Here is a 15,255-nt window from a genome sequence, read left to right on the forward strand (position 1 = left end):
ATCCTGGATAATTTTTTTTTATTATTATTCTGCTTTTTAAGTATTTAATTACAGAAGAAGTAACGCTTTATTGTTGGATGAATTTATTTATTTATTTATTTATTGTTTAATTTATACAAGGTGCCACAAAGTATTTTTAAATGTGTGTTTTTTAAAATTTATTCTTAATGTCTTCATGTTCAGTGTTTTTACATGTACATGTATATACAGTATACTTATTTTATTAATTTGTTAATTTCCCACATCTTGATGTGGGGAGACAGGTCTGTGACCACAGTGATTCCGTATTACTTTTGTCTCCCCTATGCCCATCTTGCTTGTGATGTATATTGAATTTTTGGCATGAATAAATAATAATAATAATAATAATATTCTTTTTCACCCTCTTCGCCGTTTTTAAAAGACAGATTATACTTCTGCAACGTTTTTCTCGATTTTGGTGGTGGCGGTTTTCTCCAAACGTGATGATTGTAGTACCGATCTCCCATGTCGGCGGGGGTGTACGAGGAAACCCAACCGAGAATTAGACCGCAATGTTTACAGACGTATTTTTCGTCCATTTCGTGTATTTGGTGGTTGCAAGTGTTTTCCGGTGTACGTTGGTTCCCGCTGCCCGCTATGTGTACTTCCTTTAGATTCAGCAAGTGGCAAAGTTCCGCATCAGTCATTTTTTATATCAGGGTTTATTTATTTAAGGTAAAAAAAAAATTAACCTGGGATTTCTACATCAGCGTCGTATTTAATAATTAATCCAATTTTGTATAAGTCCGCGTCGAGTTTAGACGATGAACCGGGCAGTGGCTCGTTCTCTCGCGCGTGCCTCAGCTTTTTATGCTTGCCGTCTACGAGCACCACGTGATCCATTCCTTCCAACTCGACACAATTTACGCAGCAGGTGCAGTAGGTACAACCAAAACATTCGATACAATTGCTGCATTGGTAACAGTCCTCGCAACTGTCCAAGGCATTTGAATTTCTGCAGTCGTATGAATTAAAACAAGCCACGCAATGTATACATCTACCACAATCGTCGCAGGTGGAGCAGTCCTTACATCTGACGCAGTCTTGACATTCATGACAATTGTGGCATTCTTTACAATCGATGCATTTGCGTAAACTTTTGGAATTTAAACAACGAAAGCAATCGTACGAATCTATCAAGTTGATCGAATTTCTCGTGTCTTTGCAAAAATAACAATTCACGTTTGTAGTTTTATCTACCATTTATTTTTATGTATTTTTATTATTGTTTTTTCGGGGTTTTTTTTACAATGGGAAAGTCGAGACTTATTTGTGAGTGATTGCCAGTCACGAGTTGTTTACAGCCGGGGTCAAAAGTTCAAGGTCAGTGAAGTGGAAATCCCCGGCCCTAGTCACGAGTTGTTTACAGCGAGCGAAGCGAAGCGACCAGAGGGAGTAGGGTCAAAAGGTGAGCGAGCGAAGCGAGCGGTGAGTGTGATGGGTGAAAGGAGGTTTTGGCTCAGAATGTATATATTCACCCGGCACCTCACAGCCGGGCCTTTTTTGTCGATGTACTACCCAGGGGTTTTTGGTGGGCAAAAACCGGGGGTTCACGTAATTTATATTTTTTCCCATTTTTTCTCACCAAAAAGATTCCCACGATTTTTTGAGTCGATGTACTACCCTAGGGTTTTGAGCAAAAACGGGGTAAAAAGGGGCGTGTGCTCCAGAACTGTCCCTCTCCTACTACTAAATCAAAACAGTTTTATCGACACACTACCGTAAAATTTCAAACCGTAAACGTTCATCTGCGTAAGAGACCGCCGCATTGGACTGTTTTTCATGTATTTTAAATTTTCGAAGTGATGGGTCAGTTTTTGACAGGATATTTCTCTTTTAGGTCAGCTAATTTTTCAGTTTTTATAAATTGATATACTAACAAATATGTTTCAAAGCCCCTTTTCCACGTTGGTTTTGTTAAGAAGAAACTGAACGAACAAAATGTTACTAATTCTAAAACTTGAATACGTTATTTTTCCTACCCGAGGGTTTCGGAAGTGCGCCATCAGTGATCAACTTTCAGGCTCTACACCTTTTACACGGACGTTAATAGAGGGATCCCAATACGACGCTTTTAGCGTCGATCTGCGCACTTCCGCGTTTGCGCGTGTGACGTACCGAAGTGACTACGTGACGGGCACACGACTGTGTGTGCAGGGGTAGCTTACATAGTGACGTACGTTGCATTTTTGTATTTTTAGTCATTTTTTATCTAGTGTTTTTCTTGTATTTATTGAAATTTTTATGCAGACCCTCCTGACAGTAATTGAGTTCGCTTTTAGATTATCTGTTAGGGGTGTCAGCAAATATTGTTCTTATATATTCATATATTGATCGGTTTTTGTATTTTGTGTTGGTTTTTGTACCCTGACAAATAATAATAATAAATGAAACAGTGTTGGCCTCTCTGTACAAAAGAAGCCCACGTAATACATGTATACGGTGTGATGGCGTTGTGTGGACTCGCACACGTCCACACAATGTTCCCCTCTCTCTGAAAAATAGTTTCTGAGGCATTTTGGGGTCAAGGCTACCTGTGGCAAAATGAAGAGGAACAGTCCAGGAAATCATCACCAAAATTCCAGCTCGAAGGAGTTATCCTAGTAGGAGAAAAGGAGCTTTTTCCTCAAGTTTCCTTGCAGACGGAGCTCTTCTATGTATTAACACAGCCACGAATCGAGGTCGGTTTGTAAATCGAGGACGTCTTCAATTCGCAATAAAGTGAAATTTGAGGCCACAGTGAGCATTTGTGATGGTCAGCGAAATCTCAAGGCGTTTGGAAGCCATACTCGGTGTACGTATTTAACATGCCAGGTGTTTACGTTTACGTTTACGTTTAACGTGTGGCCGGCTGCTATGGTGCTCGGATTGTGCGTTACAGTTACTTCGCGTCTTTCGCCTTTGATAGCACGAGGTATTTTTAACCGGCGGTTTAGGTTTAGTTTCTTTGTGTATTGAATTTCCATGTCTTTTTATAATAGACGGTTTTATAATTTAAAAGTTTTCAATTTGAGGGTCAAATCACAAACAGGTTTATTTCCAAATCACAAACATAAAAGACAACGCAATGAAAGACACACCTGCCGCAAAAAAAGTCTTCGTATTTACCCAATAGATTTCTCTTACAGAAAGTTTCGACACTCATTTCTGCCAGCACGGCGCTGATATGATCAATGTCTGTTCGCACGTCACCCAGCATACCCTCAATGCTAGTTTGAACAGTTTGCATTTCTGTCAACTTCTCTAAAAGTTCTTGCTCCATTTTAAAATATATAAAATAAAAAGGCGAGTGCATTAAAGACGGTCGGAGGAGCCGTAGTCAATGCGTTGGCGTTCACCGATTCCAACTTTTTATTTAGCAGCCTGTCTTAAAATCAAATCGATGCAGAAAGAAAGCGACATGACCCTGCCTCGGAACAACTGGCGCAAGCTCAGCAGACCTGGGGAAAAAATTGCGTACAGTTGTTGGACTTTTTAAACGAACGGACGAGACAAGAGTGTGCGAGTCAGCGGAAGTTTACCGAAGTAGACCAAGCGTTGCGTGCTAACTTTGAGTTGATGGGTAAACACGTGATGGCTTTGCCACCAGAGCCCAAGTTGTCCGATTTTACGTGCCTTCAGAAGATCAGAAAGTTCGTGAATTGGTGTGGATTCTAGGCGGTACCGCACTGGCATTTTTTTGGCATACTAGTTTGGTTAACTTTATTTTAAAATGGACAAAGAATTTTCAAAATTGTTTTACAGCCCACAAGGCTATTGGAAAGGCGAAAACGCTGTAGATAAGTTACATGAAAAAATGGGTGCGGATAAAAGCGTGGTAAGAAATTGGCAAAAAAAGCAAGCTATTTGGGAAATTTATTTACCTGCCCCTGGATACGTGCCCAGGCCGAGTACTTTACAACAGGAATCGGTAAAACCCAACTACGCCCATCAAACGGATATATGATATTTACCGTGGGACTAAGTTAAAAGAAAACTCATAAATACGTTTTGACCGTAACTGACATTGGGTCGAGATATAAAGAAGCAGGACCGTTGGTAATTAAAACGGCTGAGCAAGTTGCAGAAGCTATAAAATGGATTAATGGCAGGTTGGAATTAAATTTGCCCAAAATTGCGATGGTAGACCCGGGTTCGGAGTTTAAAGGCGAGTTTTAAAAAGTCTTGGCCAAAAATAAGGTTGAAATTCAAGTAGACGAATCTAGCGTGCACAGATCATAAGGAGTCGTTGAACGGTTCAACAGAACTTTGGCCGAACGATTGTTTGGTCATCCGTACGTACAGGAAATGTTAAACGTTGTTAACGTGACGTGGAATGGGTTGCAAGATTACCTCAGGTTATAAAAGCGTTAAATGAAGAAGAAAAAAAACAGATTTACAGATAAAAAAACAGCAGCAGCCATAAAGTTAGATATAGTGAAGCAACTACCGGCCACACCCGTCCCAAAAAAGGAGAGAAATCGAACTACCTTCAGATACAGTCGACCGGTATCTATGGTACCCCGGCGAGCAAGAAGGCGGTAATGTCAGAAGGGCAACAGATCCCATTTGGAGTGAGGACGTTTATCAAGTGGAAAAACGCACCAGTCAGTTCAAAAGGATCAAAGGCAAAAAAGGTGAAAACGGGGCCGACTTTATATTATTAACTCCCCGGTTTGAATCGGGGTCCCAAACGGAGCTTTGTTAGAGAAGACCTTCAAGTCGTGCCTGCGGATACCGAAATACCGCCTGCTTCTAAAGTTTGATAGAAATGATAATGGCCGTAGGCTAAAGTATCGATGCCAGTTGGTAATAGGTTACGTTTTGTGTCCAACGGCGACAAGCTCAATTTATTTTGAACGATTGTGTAAACCAAGTTTTTCTTCGATCTACTGTGATGCTGGGTCGTAAAAACCTACTTGCAACCAAACAACACTTCTTTGTCAGCTTCGTGTCGCAGTTGTTTCTCAGTCACAACTTTTGTTAGACCTTTCGCTCTTTTCAAGTTAACTTGGCCTTCGAGTAGGATCGAATGGGGCGTAAGCAAACGACTTCCTTCACCGGTTGGCTGCCAAATTCGTCTTTCATCTCACCGATGACTTTTTTTGGATCGTGAAGCACATGTGCGGGTGCATAGTTGGAAAAGTCGAATAACTCACGCTTTTGACGTAGGTAACCATATAAGTCCTCGGTTTGGATCTGAACCAGCAAGCCGTCGGTGTCAATAGACAAACGTCGTTGTCAAATTCTGCTTTTAACGCGTTGTAATAGAAAGCATACATTTACGTTTTAGACAAGTCGAGCTCGCTTACGCCGCAGTAAATGGGCTTATTCAACTTGGTTATTATGCGATACATTTTGATAAACGAGAGATTGCACGGTGTAGTCGATTTGTAATGCGGTTTAGATACCAGGCGTTTATATCGTTCTGCATCCTGTAAGTCTCTCAGCAGGTGACCGTTTATTTGGTATCTTACGTTTTCCATCGTTTTACCAAATACCGAGCTGTTCATCAGTTTAAAGAAGTCTTTCTCGAAATCAGATTTGGCTTGTTTGCGCAATTTGGTGTTTTTATCGATGTAACTGGGCATTTAAGGCGCCTGCCTGAAGGAGTTTACATGATTAACCCTTTTTAACTGTAAACCGAGTTCTCGATATTTTTGCAACGCATGATAGTGAATCACGTATTTCTGTTTGGAGGAAAGCGTTGCCATGAGTTTGTCTACGGACGTAACATTTTCCCAGTTGCATATCAAGTCTTTCTGGTATTCGCTCGGGGTTGAAATGTTTTCAGGTGCCAGCGGAGAGTCATTGTGTTTATTGTGCAAATCGATCAAACGAGTTTACGTACTCGTATGGGTAAATGCCTTTCTATAAAAACAGGTTTGTGTTTTGGGGAAATCTTTCGCGCAATAACTTAAAATCGTCTGGGGAGTATTTTTTTACCAATCGATCGAGTGAAGGGGCCATAAAATGAAACGAGTCTAGAAAACTAAGCTGACCAAAAGGAAACAAAATATAATTCTCAGTATTTTTAGCAATGACTTTGATTTTACTCCCGCATGATTAAATGCGTGTCATTCTTTTTCAAGTTGTGTAGCACGACCGGAATAGGCGTTTGTTTAGACACGATCGGAGTTTGAGATTGCAATTAACGTGTGCTGGGCCCCTGTAATTACCCGTTACGTGGCAATGTTCGCGAACTTTTCTAAACCTGTTGATGGGTTTCTCGCAGCTCATACAAAATGTAGTCGACGTAACCGCGGTCGTTTATGAAACTAAAGTCGATCTTTTGGGTTTTAGTTTTTGGGTCGGCTGGGATAGGACATTGACATTGCGATTCTTTGGTTGGATAGAGTGGTTTTTCACATACCCAGTAGATGTTGCATTTGTTGTGGCGTTTATGAAGTTCTGACGTCCATTGAGGAGGCTTGGATCGGCAAACATTTCGTTAATAGTTTTCGTTTCTTGGATTACGATTTTACGAAATGAGTGGCTGCGTCTTGCCCTCGGTATGTTTTGCGACTCCTACATACACCGTCACATCGCACAACTGCGTAAGAGTAACCGCATGGCTCATGAAGTTGCGTTTTAATCATGTTGGCTTCTTCTGGTGCGAGAGATTCTGAAACAGATTCGAAATCAAAACAAACGGGGCGTCTTGTTTGTTTTTGCAGTTTTCAAATTTGATAATGGTTTAGCCTTTTTCGGGCAGTACAACTTTAGAAGGTGCTGCATCTATGCCTTGGCAGTCTTCTTTCTGCCGGTTTGGTCTTTGTTTTGATTGAAAGTGGGATAGGCACATGAAACACCAATGTTGTTTACCGTCGTGATTGTCAATGGCACTAGCCAACCGGAAGAAATTTTTGATCCGACAATAATGGGCTTTTTCAGCTCAGTTAATATGAAGTAAGTTTATGGGTTCCTCTTCTATTTTGGAATGATAAATTATAAACACGCCGTCTTTGCAGGTGTACCTAAATACATTGATCGCCAAGTTGTTTTGAGCTTCGATGCGTGAAATCTGCGATATTGGAGTAGGAAAGTCTACGTTTGAAAAGTTTAAACCCTCGTCTGTTGTGTACGTTGAAGTTCTTTCGTCGTGTATTTTGTAATCTGGATTGCTTTGGAGTTGATGCTTGACGTTTTTTTTAATTTAATCCTAGAGCAACTCTTATCGCTCAGCGTATGCATTGTTGATCTTTTTTGTTTTTAACGTTAATGACCGCAGTTTTAACCGATAGTTCTTTAGGAAGTGGAAAGTAAGTCGCTCCTTCTGGATTATAACGCGCCACGTTAATATAAAACGCGACAACTTTGTCAAACATCTATCCAGAGTCCCGTTGAGTAAGAGCTTCTACATCTTCCATTTTTTTCTTTGTTGTTTTAATAAGTTTTTGATATCTGGTTCGGGAAACATGGCAATATTTTTACTCGAAAACGCCAACTTTCGTTTCAGGTCCGGGCTTTTCTATTTTAAATTGAACCTTGATCGCGGTGTGCAACTTGTAAAATTCGGCAAATGCTTTCTTTTCGATGTAACTCTTGTAGAAATCGAACAAGTGTACCAAGTCGTCTACAAAGAAACTAGGCTTCAATCCCCAATTTCTGTAGTTACCTTGAGAGCGTCAGACGTTTTGGATGTCTGTCTCTGCAATAGCTTCCGGTTGAGTTTAGGCTTTAATCGCGGTAATGAGATCTTTCCGTAACACGTTGCCGTTTGCACCTGTGGCAGTAAAGTTTATGTCGTTGTCTTGTACTACCTGTAAGAGCTGACGGTAAGTTTGGCGCTGTATGTTTCTGAATGAACGCTGGCTCGCTTGAATTGCGCGTACGAGCTCTGGTTTAGTATGTTGGCGACGGTGAAGTGGAGGTAATGGTATGTTATATTGTTTGACAAAGTGGAATACAAATGATTTTTTAAATTTGATTAAAGCCTGACAACACGGGCGGCGTTGTGGTTTGGTTCATGGATTTCTGTTCATGTTCATATTTATACATTGGTAATTATAATTTTATTTCTATTTTTCTTGAAGCCTCAAGTTCCCATTTGTTTAGGGGGCTTGAGTTCTTTTCTTTTCCCGGGGGCGACAAGGATTTTATATGAGGGTGAGAAACTTTTCCGGAGGTGGGAGAGGGCCCGAGAAAGGGGCCGGGTAGGCATAGTGGGGAAATTTGGGGTGGTACTGTCATTCTCACACTACTAATGGTCATGCATGATGCATGAGGTTAAAAGGTCAAAAGATATAAAGTCTGCACCTCAAGTTCGCGCGTTGTGTACGTGCAAGATTTGTGTATTCTGTATATGTGTACATGCGCATGTACCCCCCACATGCTCGCACATATGGGCGGCCAAATGGGACCAAATTAACAATGACAAGAACTTAAGCAATAATCACCGAAATAAAGATAACAAACGCAGATATATAAACACAGAAATAAAAATGTAACCATGCATAATGCAGGGAACGAGAACGAGTAAAAAAAGGGGGCGCTAGAATTCCAAGATTTGCGGGTGCGCAACACTATGATTGTACCCACGTGCACACCAAGAATGTACATGTACATGTATTTTCTACATGTCACACTGCAAAAACTGGGGTGTTAAATTTAACACCTGCGGTGTTATCAGAAGCCTACACCAACACTTTTCACATGGTGTTAAAAGTTTGGTGTTATTTGGTGTTACTTGTGACAACTTCTAGTGCGCTGTAACACTTATAGGTGTGAAAACTAACATCATCAGTGTTAAAGTAACACTTTATGGTGTGGTCACCTGATAACACCCAAAAGTTTTGATTTTAACACCCGAGCTTTTACAGTGCAAGCCTGTCGGCCGGAAGTGGACTACAATGTTAAACCTTTTGGTTGAGCTGAAGAAGTTCGGCGGGCTTCTGATTTTTTATTCATTTTGTTTCCTTCTTCGGGAGTGCTGTAAAATTCGGCAAAGTCGTGGTCACTTTTTAAAATCGCGACGCCAGCCAGCAAACGACTGTACCAAAATCCATCTGCGGAGATCTTCCGCATTGTGGAAATTCGATTCAATTCTAAAAATACGTTCGATTTTGGAAAAAAAGCATCCCGTTTCGTCAAAACATGTTTCAATCTTTTTGACCCGAACTCTGCTTCGCAATAAGTCAGTGTAATACTGCTTCCTATTTCTCGAATGCTCTTGTTGTCGTCATTTCAATGGGCCACTGTACGCGCGAAGTTGGGTCTCTTTAGTGAGCATTGTAAGTGCGGTATATGTTACAATTTTGATAACAAGTTATTTCGTGCTTAAAGTACATGTACCTAACAAAATTTCAATAACAATTTAAAAATCTCGAAAGTCCACAATGCCGACAAAGTAAATCAAACAACGGTAACAGTTCCTTCAGACAAAATTAAGCTTGACTTTTTCTAGACATCATTAGGCTGTCATCTACAAAGCAGAGGTGTTCCCCCGCATATTTTGCCCAGATTCACCACTTAAAATACGGGCCAGGCTAGCTAGACATCCCCTGGAACACCATTTTTCTAATACCACAAAACCCTAATGGGCCTTTCACATCCTTAGGCTAATGTCAGTTCATGTGAAAAGTACTAGGAGAGACAGCTCAAAAACATCGTTATACATCTGAGACCTCTGTAACATTTGTTACATTCTTGGATATATTAACCGAACGTATTTTTTGTCTTTGTGTGTACGTTTTCGGTGAATAAAGTTTCATCTATATGTAATTTCTATATTCTCAATCATGCCAATAGAAATGATGCAGACACCGTTTTGATGTCGATACTATTACACTGGAATGAACCTCTGTGCAGGAGCCCTGCTTTTACTGTTGAAGAGGGAGATGTAAAAAAAAATGTCGAAACGTACGCGTTGCATTCTATTCAGCCCAATAAACCGTATCTATCCTAAGAACGTCGAATGAAACAGGGCATGCACCCAGCAGACTTCGCTCCCGTCAAACTAATGGCCGGGCACCGCTATATTCCGAAAAGAAGACATGAGTTGTTGTCACACTGCTTCCTATTTCTCGAATGCCCTTTTTTTGGTCTACACTCTAGTAGAAGTCTCTTTATTTGAGCATAATTAGTCTCACAATTGTCCATCTCAGCTCAATAAACCCATGATCGCGAAGCGCGGCAACCCGCTAGAGGTGCATTCCACCAAATGGTCGTATTTCTGCGTACGAGCTCATTAATATTTTGTGATCCCACGGGGTTTTTACAATAAGACATGCCATAATCAGGAGAGATCGTAGACATATTTCTATAAATTTCGACTTTGGGATCACAATTTCCAGTATGGGGTATTTCCTTCATAAAATGCCTCAAATTGCGGGCATAATTTGATTGGGTAGAGGCGGGCGGCTACATTTAGAGCTGAGCGCACAGTTTTACTTATATTTTGGGGGTATCTTCAGGGAAAGGCGAATAAAAAAAATTCGTAGCTCCCCCCCAAAAAAACTGAAATGAAAAGCAATCTTCTGGCCATAATCTTGAATTTCCAGTGGAAAAGACAAACAAACGGAAGCCAACTTGAACCTCTTCAAGAGAGTCAACAGGCGGCGCTACTTCGATCTGATATAGGAGTGCACTGAACTAATTGAAGCCCCATTGAAAAAAATGTAACATCGATCACGTTTGCAGCCCCGGTGTGAGCAATCGAAGTCCCTCTGGCCTCTCAAACAAAACCAAAGTCTTCTGGGGAATTCAGCTTTCAATTGATTTTCAATTTTTAGTAGGTTAACCAATGAAATTTTTATTTATCCATAAAAAAAAACAATCACCCCCTCCAAAAGTGAACGTTTCCAAGTCTGTCAGTGGCCATTTTTCAAATTAAAACCCCTCCACTTTTTAGGCTCTTGGGACAATTTTTCAGGACCATTTTTCATGCTTTGCCCTTGGACGGGAGCCTTCGAATCTAGGGAGTTCATTCTGGGCCATTCTTCCACAATTCCACAATTTTCTTGGGCAACACAATCTCCTCTTTTTGAAATAAACTGTTAGTGGTACCTTTAAGCGCCTGCGCCTGGCGAAGAATTTCCCTTTAATTGAGTAGTGCACTTTTAGTGTAGTGCAACCCTACTGGGTGCACCACTACAAATAAATTCCCATAGACAGCAGTGATAAATCCCCATACTTCACAAATATTTTAAAAATACTCACAACTCTGCACAGAAAAATGATGTTCCACATGTCCCCTTTCATTTTCCTTTCAATTTTTGGGGGGTTGACCAATGAATTTTTGATAAATTTTTACCAGAAGCAGACCACCCCTAAAATGATGAAAAGTCCCTGTCCAGAAAAATATCCATTTTGAAAAACCACCCCCCTGCAAAATGGCTCAAATAGTGCCACTTTCGGACACTATTGCATCCAAATTGCTCAGAATTGGAAGCCCCGAGTCCGGCCCAGAGGTTCAGTCGCAGATTTCTTCAATTCCCCAGTTCCATGGCTCTCAGGACCCTCTAATATAGTGTTGTGAAATTACTCAACATGAACTGTTGATCGGTTATTAGTTAATGATTATTAGTTATTTCTGGTATTATTACCTGACAGCGCTCTGCGATTATTAGTTCGTTCACGTCGCGTCTCCAGCGTGCATTGACAGTGCACAGTTGAGTTACCGCCGCGTGCGCGCTGTCTGAGCCACTTGCTTGCTTGGTCGCGCTAGCGGCCCTCTTGCGGTGAGCGTGAGACACTAATGTTCTTTAAATTACGCGGCACGCTGTTTTGTTCTACCTTATGTGACTAAATGTTGTGATGGAATGTTTTGTTTAATACTTTGTGAAAACAAGCCCAACCTGTATAATAGCCACGCTAGATTGTAGATAGAGAGTTCGTGTTCTGAACTTGGACCGTTCGGATCTGTGCCCGGAATTAAACCAGCTGTGAATTAAGTATAGATCTGTGTGACTGCCCTTTAATTTGCCCGTTTCGACGGCGAACCCGCGACAATAAATATTTTGAGTCTACAACTTTTATTAATGAGCTCGGCGGACATATTTCTGGCCTAAACACGAGGGTGCACCCTTCTCGTCTAGTACATCAACCTCGTTCGCACATGTGAGTGTAGTCCACTAATTCAGGCGCCATTGAAAACAGTGTTCGGGCCCAATAATATGCGTACCAACATCCCTGAGGCATCTGAAACACACGTTAAATGATTGTATGTATGGTCCATAATCTTTTACTTTCTTTTCAAATGTCTGTGGGTGAACCGATTACAGTTTCAGTTATTCTCTAAAAACAACATTACCCCCCAAAAAGTGATTTTTCCAAAGTCTGATTGCAGCCATTTTTTCAAGTGACAACCCTCAACTTTCTCGGGCATTTAGGACTATTTTTCAACAGTGTTTTTTTTAGCCACTCTGCTCTCAGATGAAAGCCCAAAGACCCAGGAAGTTGATTCTGGCAAAGATTTACACAATCTCACCATTTTGGGGGCCATACAATCTCCTTTTTCAAAAGATAATGCGGGGGCACTTTTAATGCTAATGAGGTGGCCGGAAATTCTCGCTTGAGTATTAAATGGACTGCACCCTAATGAGCTCGCCGGAAATTTTCGCTTGAGTTATAGTGGACTGCTCCCTAGTCTTGGCCCAAGACGTCAGTGATCGATAGTTGTTTTATTTCTGTTGAAAAGCGCCCCGCACAACTAGGGGTCCAGCCACGATTTTTTTATATGACGTCCGTGGGTCCAGCCCACTAATTCAAGCCCCATTAAAAACAGTGTAAAATCAGCACCGTTCAGGGCCCAATAGCATGCACGCCAACATCCCTGAGATTTCTGAAACTCAAATGAAATTCTTGTCTGGTCACTTATCTTTCAATTTCTTTCAATTTTTTTGTGGGTTAACCAATTACATTTTTAATTATTCCCACAAAACAAATCACCCCCCAAAAAGTGAGTTTTCTGAGGTCTGATTGCAGCCATTTTTCAAGTGGCAACCCTCAACTTTCTCGGGCACTTAGGACCATTTTTCAACCATAGTTTTTAGCCCTTCTGCTCTCATATGAAAGCTCAAAGACCCAGGGAGTTGATCCTGGCAACGATTTACACAATCACGCCATTTTGGGGGCCAAACAATCTCCTTTTTCAGAGGATACTGTGGGGGAGGCACTTTTAATGCTAATGAGCTGGTCAGAATTCCTCACTTGAATTAGTGGTCTGCACCCCTAGGTTTTACTTACTCTCACTGGCGCACAGTCTAATTATGAGTCGTTAGCGGGCGCACTATGCACGGTGTCCGCTATCAAGCACTAACGTCTTGAAACCAAGACTAACTGCACCCATGTACAATCTTTCCGCGCCATGTTTAAACCCGCGGCGTGTAGCAAAAAAGTGCTACACCATTGACTTGTGCACAAACCCGGTGCTACACAATGCTACACGGGAAAATAAAAAAGGAAGGGGCCGCAGCGTGTAGCAAAAAAGTGCTACACCATTGACTCGTGCACAAACCCAGTGCTACACAGTGCAACACGTGCGTGAGACAAGTCAGAGGAAATCGTGCAATAAAGTTTCGCGGGTGTTCTGTTCTGTTCTAAGGGTGCAGTGTCCCAATTCAAGGAAAATTCTCCGCCGGGCCGAGGCGCAGAAAAAGTACCCCCAGAGATTGTTTCGAAAAGAGGGGTCTGTTTGGGCCAGGAAATGGTGGAATTGTGTCAGTATGGCCCAGGATCATCTCTGTAGATTCAGGGGCACCCATCTGGGGGCAAAGCAGACAAAAATGGGATTGAAAATTAGTCAGAAGAGCCCCAGGAAGGTGAGGGATGTCATTTGAAAAATGGCCGCTGGGAGGGCTTGGCAACATTCACTTTTTGGGGGGTGAGTTTGTTTTGGGCGGATAATTAAAAAATTCATTGGTTAACCTACTAAAAATTGAAAATCAAATGAAATCTGAAGGACCAAACAGCACATTGATTTTTGTTTGAGAGGCCTCAGGGACTTCAGTTGCCTGCCATGGGGCTCCAAACTTGGTTGATTTTACACTATTTTCAATGGAGCTTGAATTAGTTCAGTGCACCCTATATTGCCAAGATGGCGGCGTCCTGGATGTCATGGCGGTTGGATTGAAAAATCATTTCTCACGTTTGCGATAGTTACACCAGTGGTGGAAAGACCGGAACAAGCCAGGGATAGCAGTTTTATGAATTGTGAGACATGAGAAACATTTGATTGTTGGCAGCAACACTCCACTGGTAAATACCCATGCAATCATGTGGAAATTCTGAAAAACAATTAACTCTGTCACTGTTCATGCTGTTTTGCGTGTAATTTTCAAGAAATCAGCAGTGACCGAAGGACTTGATGGTTTCCGTGGGCCAACCCTAACCGAGCTTAACCCTAACGGAGGCCAACCCTAATGACGGCTAACCCTAACGGAGGCCAACCCTAATTATGAAGGGTAACCCTAACAGGGCCCTAACCAAGGGTGGGGGTACTTCCTCGATGGTCAAGTACAGCCCGCGCACCAACTGACCAAGCTGTGGATATATGCGCAGGTGACTGAAAGTTCTCGAAACACTCTCCTTGGTGGTTTGTTCCACTCTTGTGTTGGAAGTGCCCTATTTTGGGCTCAGGTTTTCAACTCTTGGGCTGGAGCGTGTCAACAGGAATAAATTCTACGTAGAGCTTTCATGTCAAAGCATGGCTGAAGTTTCATAATTTTCTTGTATTTGATCTCTGCTGTTGGTAGTGTATGGCCAAAGCGGTAACCCTTCCTTATCAGTAGGACATGCTAGTTGAAGCTATTTATGGGGAAAGGTGCAATTTTCAAATGCTGATTGGACATTCTTCTGTTTGCACTATAGTAGAAGTGTACATGTACAGTGTATGTATAGGCAGTTTGTGCACATTTGCTATTGGCTGACCTTGATGATTTACTCCCCATAGCACAGCCAGTCGACTTTTTTTTCCAATTTATTTTCAAAAATTGAGTTTTTTGGAACATTCTCAACCATTCAGCATTGTTTCTGTGTCAGACTGTGAAAAAGGGGTGTATATAAAGGGTGCAGTGTCCCAATTCAAGGAAAATTCTCCGCCGGGCCGAGGCGCAGAAAAAGTACCCCCAGAGATTGTTTCGAAAAGAGGGGTCTGTTTGGGCCAGGAAATGGTGGAATTGTGTCAGTATGGCCCAGGATCATCTCTGTAGATTCAGGGGCACCCATCTGGGGGCAAAGCAGACAAAAATGGGATTGAAAATTAGTCAGAAGAGCCCCAGGAAGGTGAGGGATGTCATTTGAAAAATGGCCGCT

At 41.7% G+C, this 15,255-nt stretch overlaps 2 protein-coding genes across 2 annotated transcripts in view; one reads left to right on the forward strand and one right to left on the reverse strand.

The window, feature by feature from the left end:
- wdr5 (WD repeat domain 5) overlaps positions 1-11,631 on the reverse strand; it is a 220,288-nt gene extending 208,657 nt beyond the window's left edge. The window contains exon 1 of the mRNA XM_087143635.1: positions 11,547-11,631. The gene's annotated coding sequence lies outside the window, so the exon portion shown is untranslated. The remainder of the gene's footprint in view (positions 1-11,546) is intronic.
- Positions 11,632-11,829: 198 nt separating this feature from the next.
- Positions 11,830-15,255, forward strand: part of dhx9 (DExH-box helicase 9) — a 202,930-nt gene continuing 199,504 nt past the window's right edge. Inside the window, exon 1 of the mRNA XM_087143419.1 lies at positions 11,830-12,060. The gene's annotated coding sequence lies outside the window, so the exon portion shown is untranslated. The remainder of the gene's footprint in view (positions 12,061-15,255) is intronic.

This window comes from Acanthaster planci, linkage group LG11 (assembly GCF_054643075.1).
Source record: "Acanthaster planci isolate LZ-2023a linkage group LG11, COTS_SCS, whole genome shotgun sequence".
NCBI classification, from domain to species: Eukaryota; Metazoa; Echinodermata; class Asteroidea; order Valvatida; family Acanthasteridae; genus Acanthaster; species Acanthaster planci.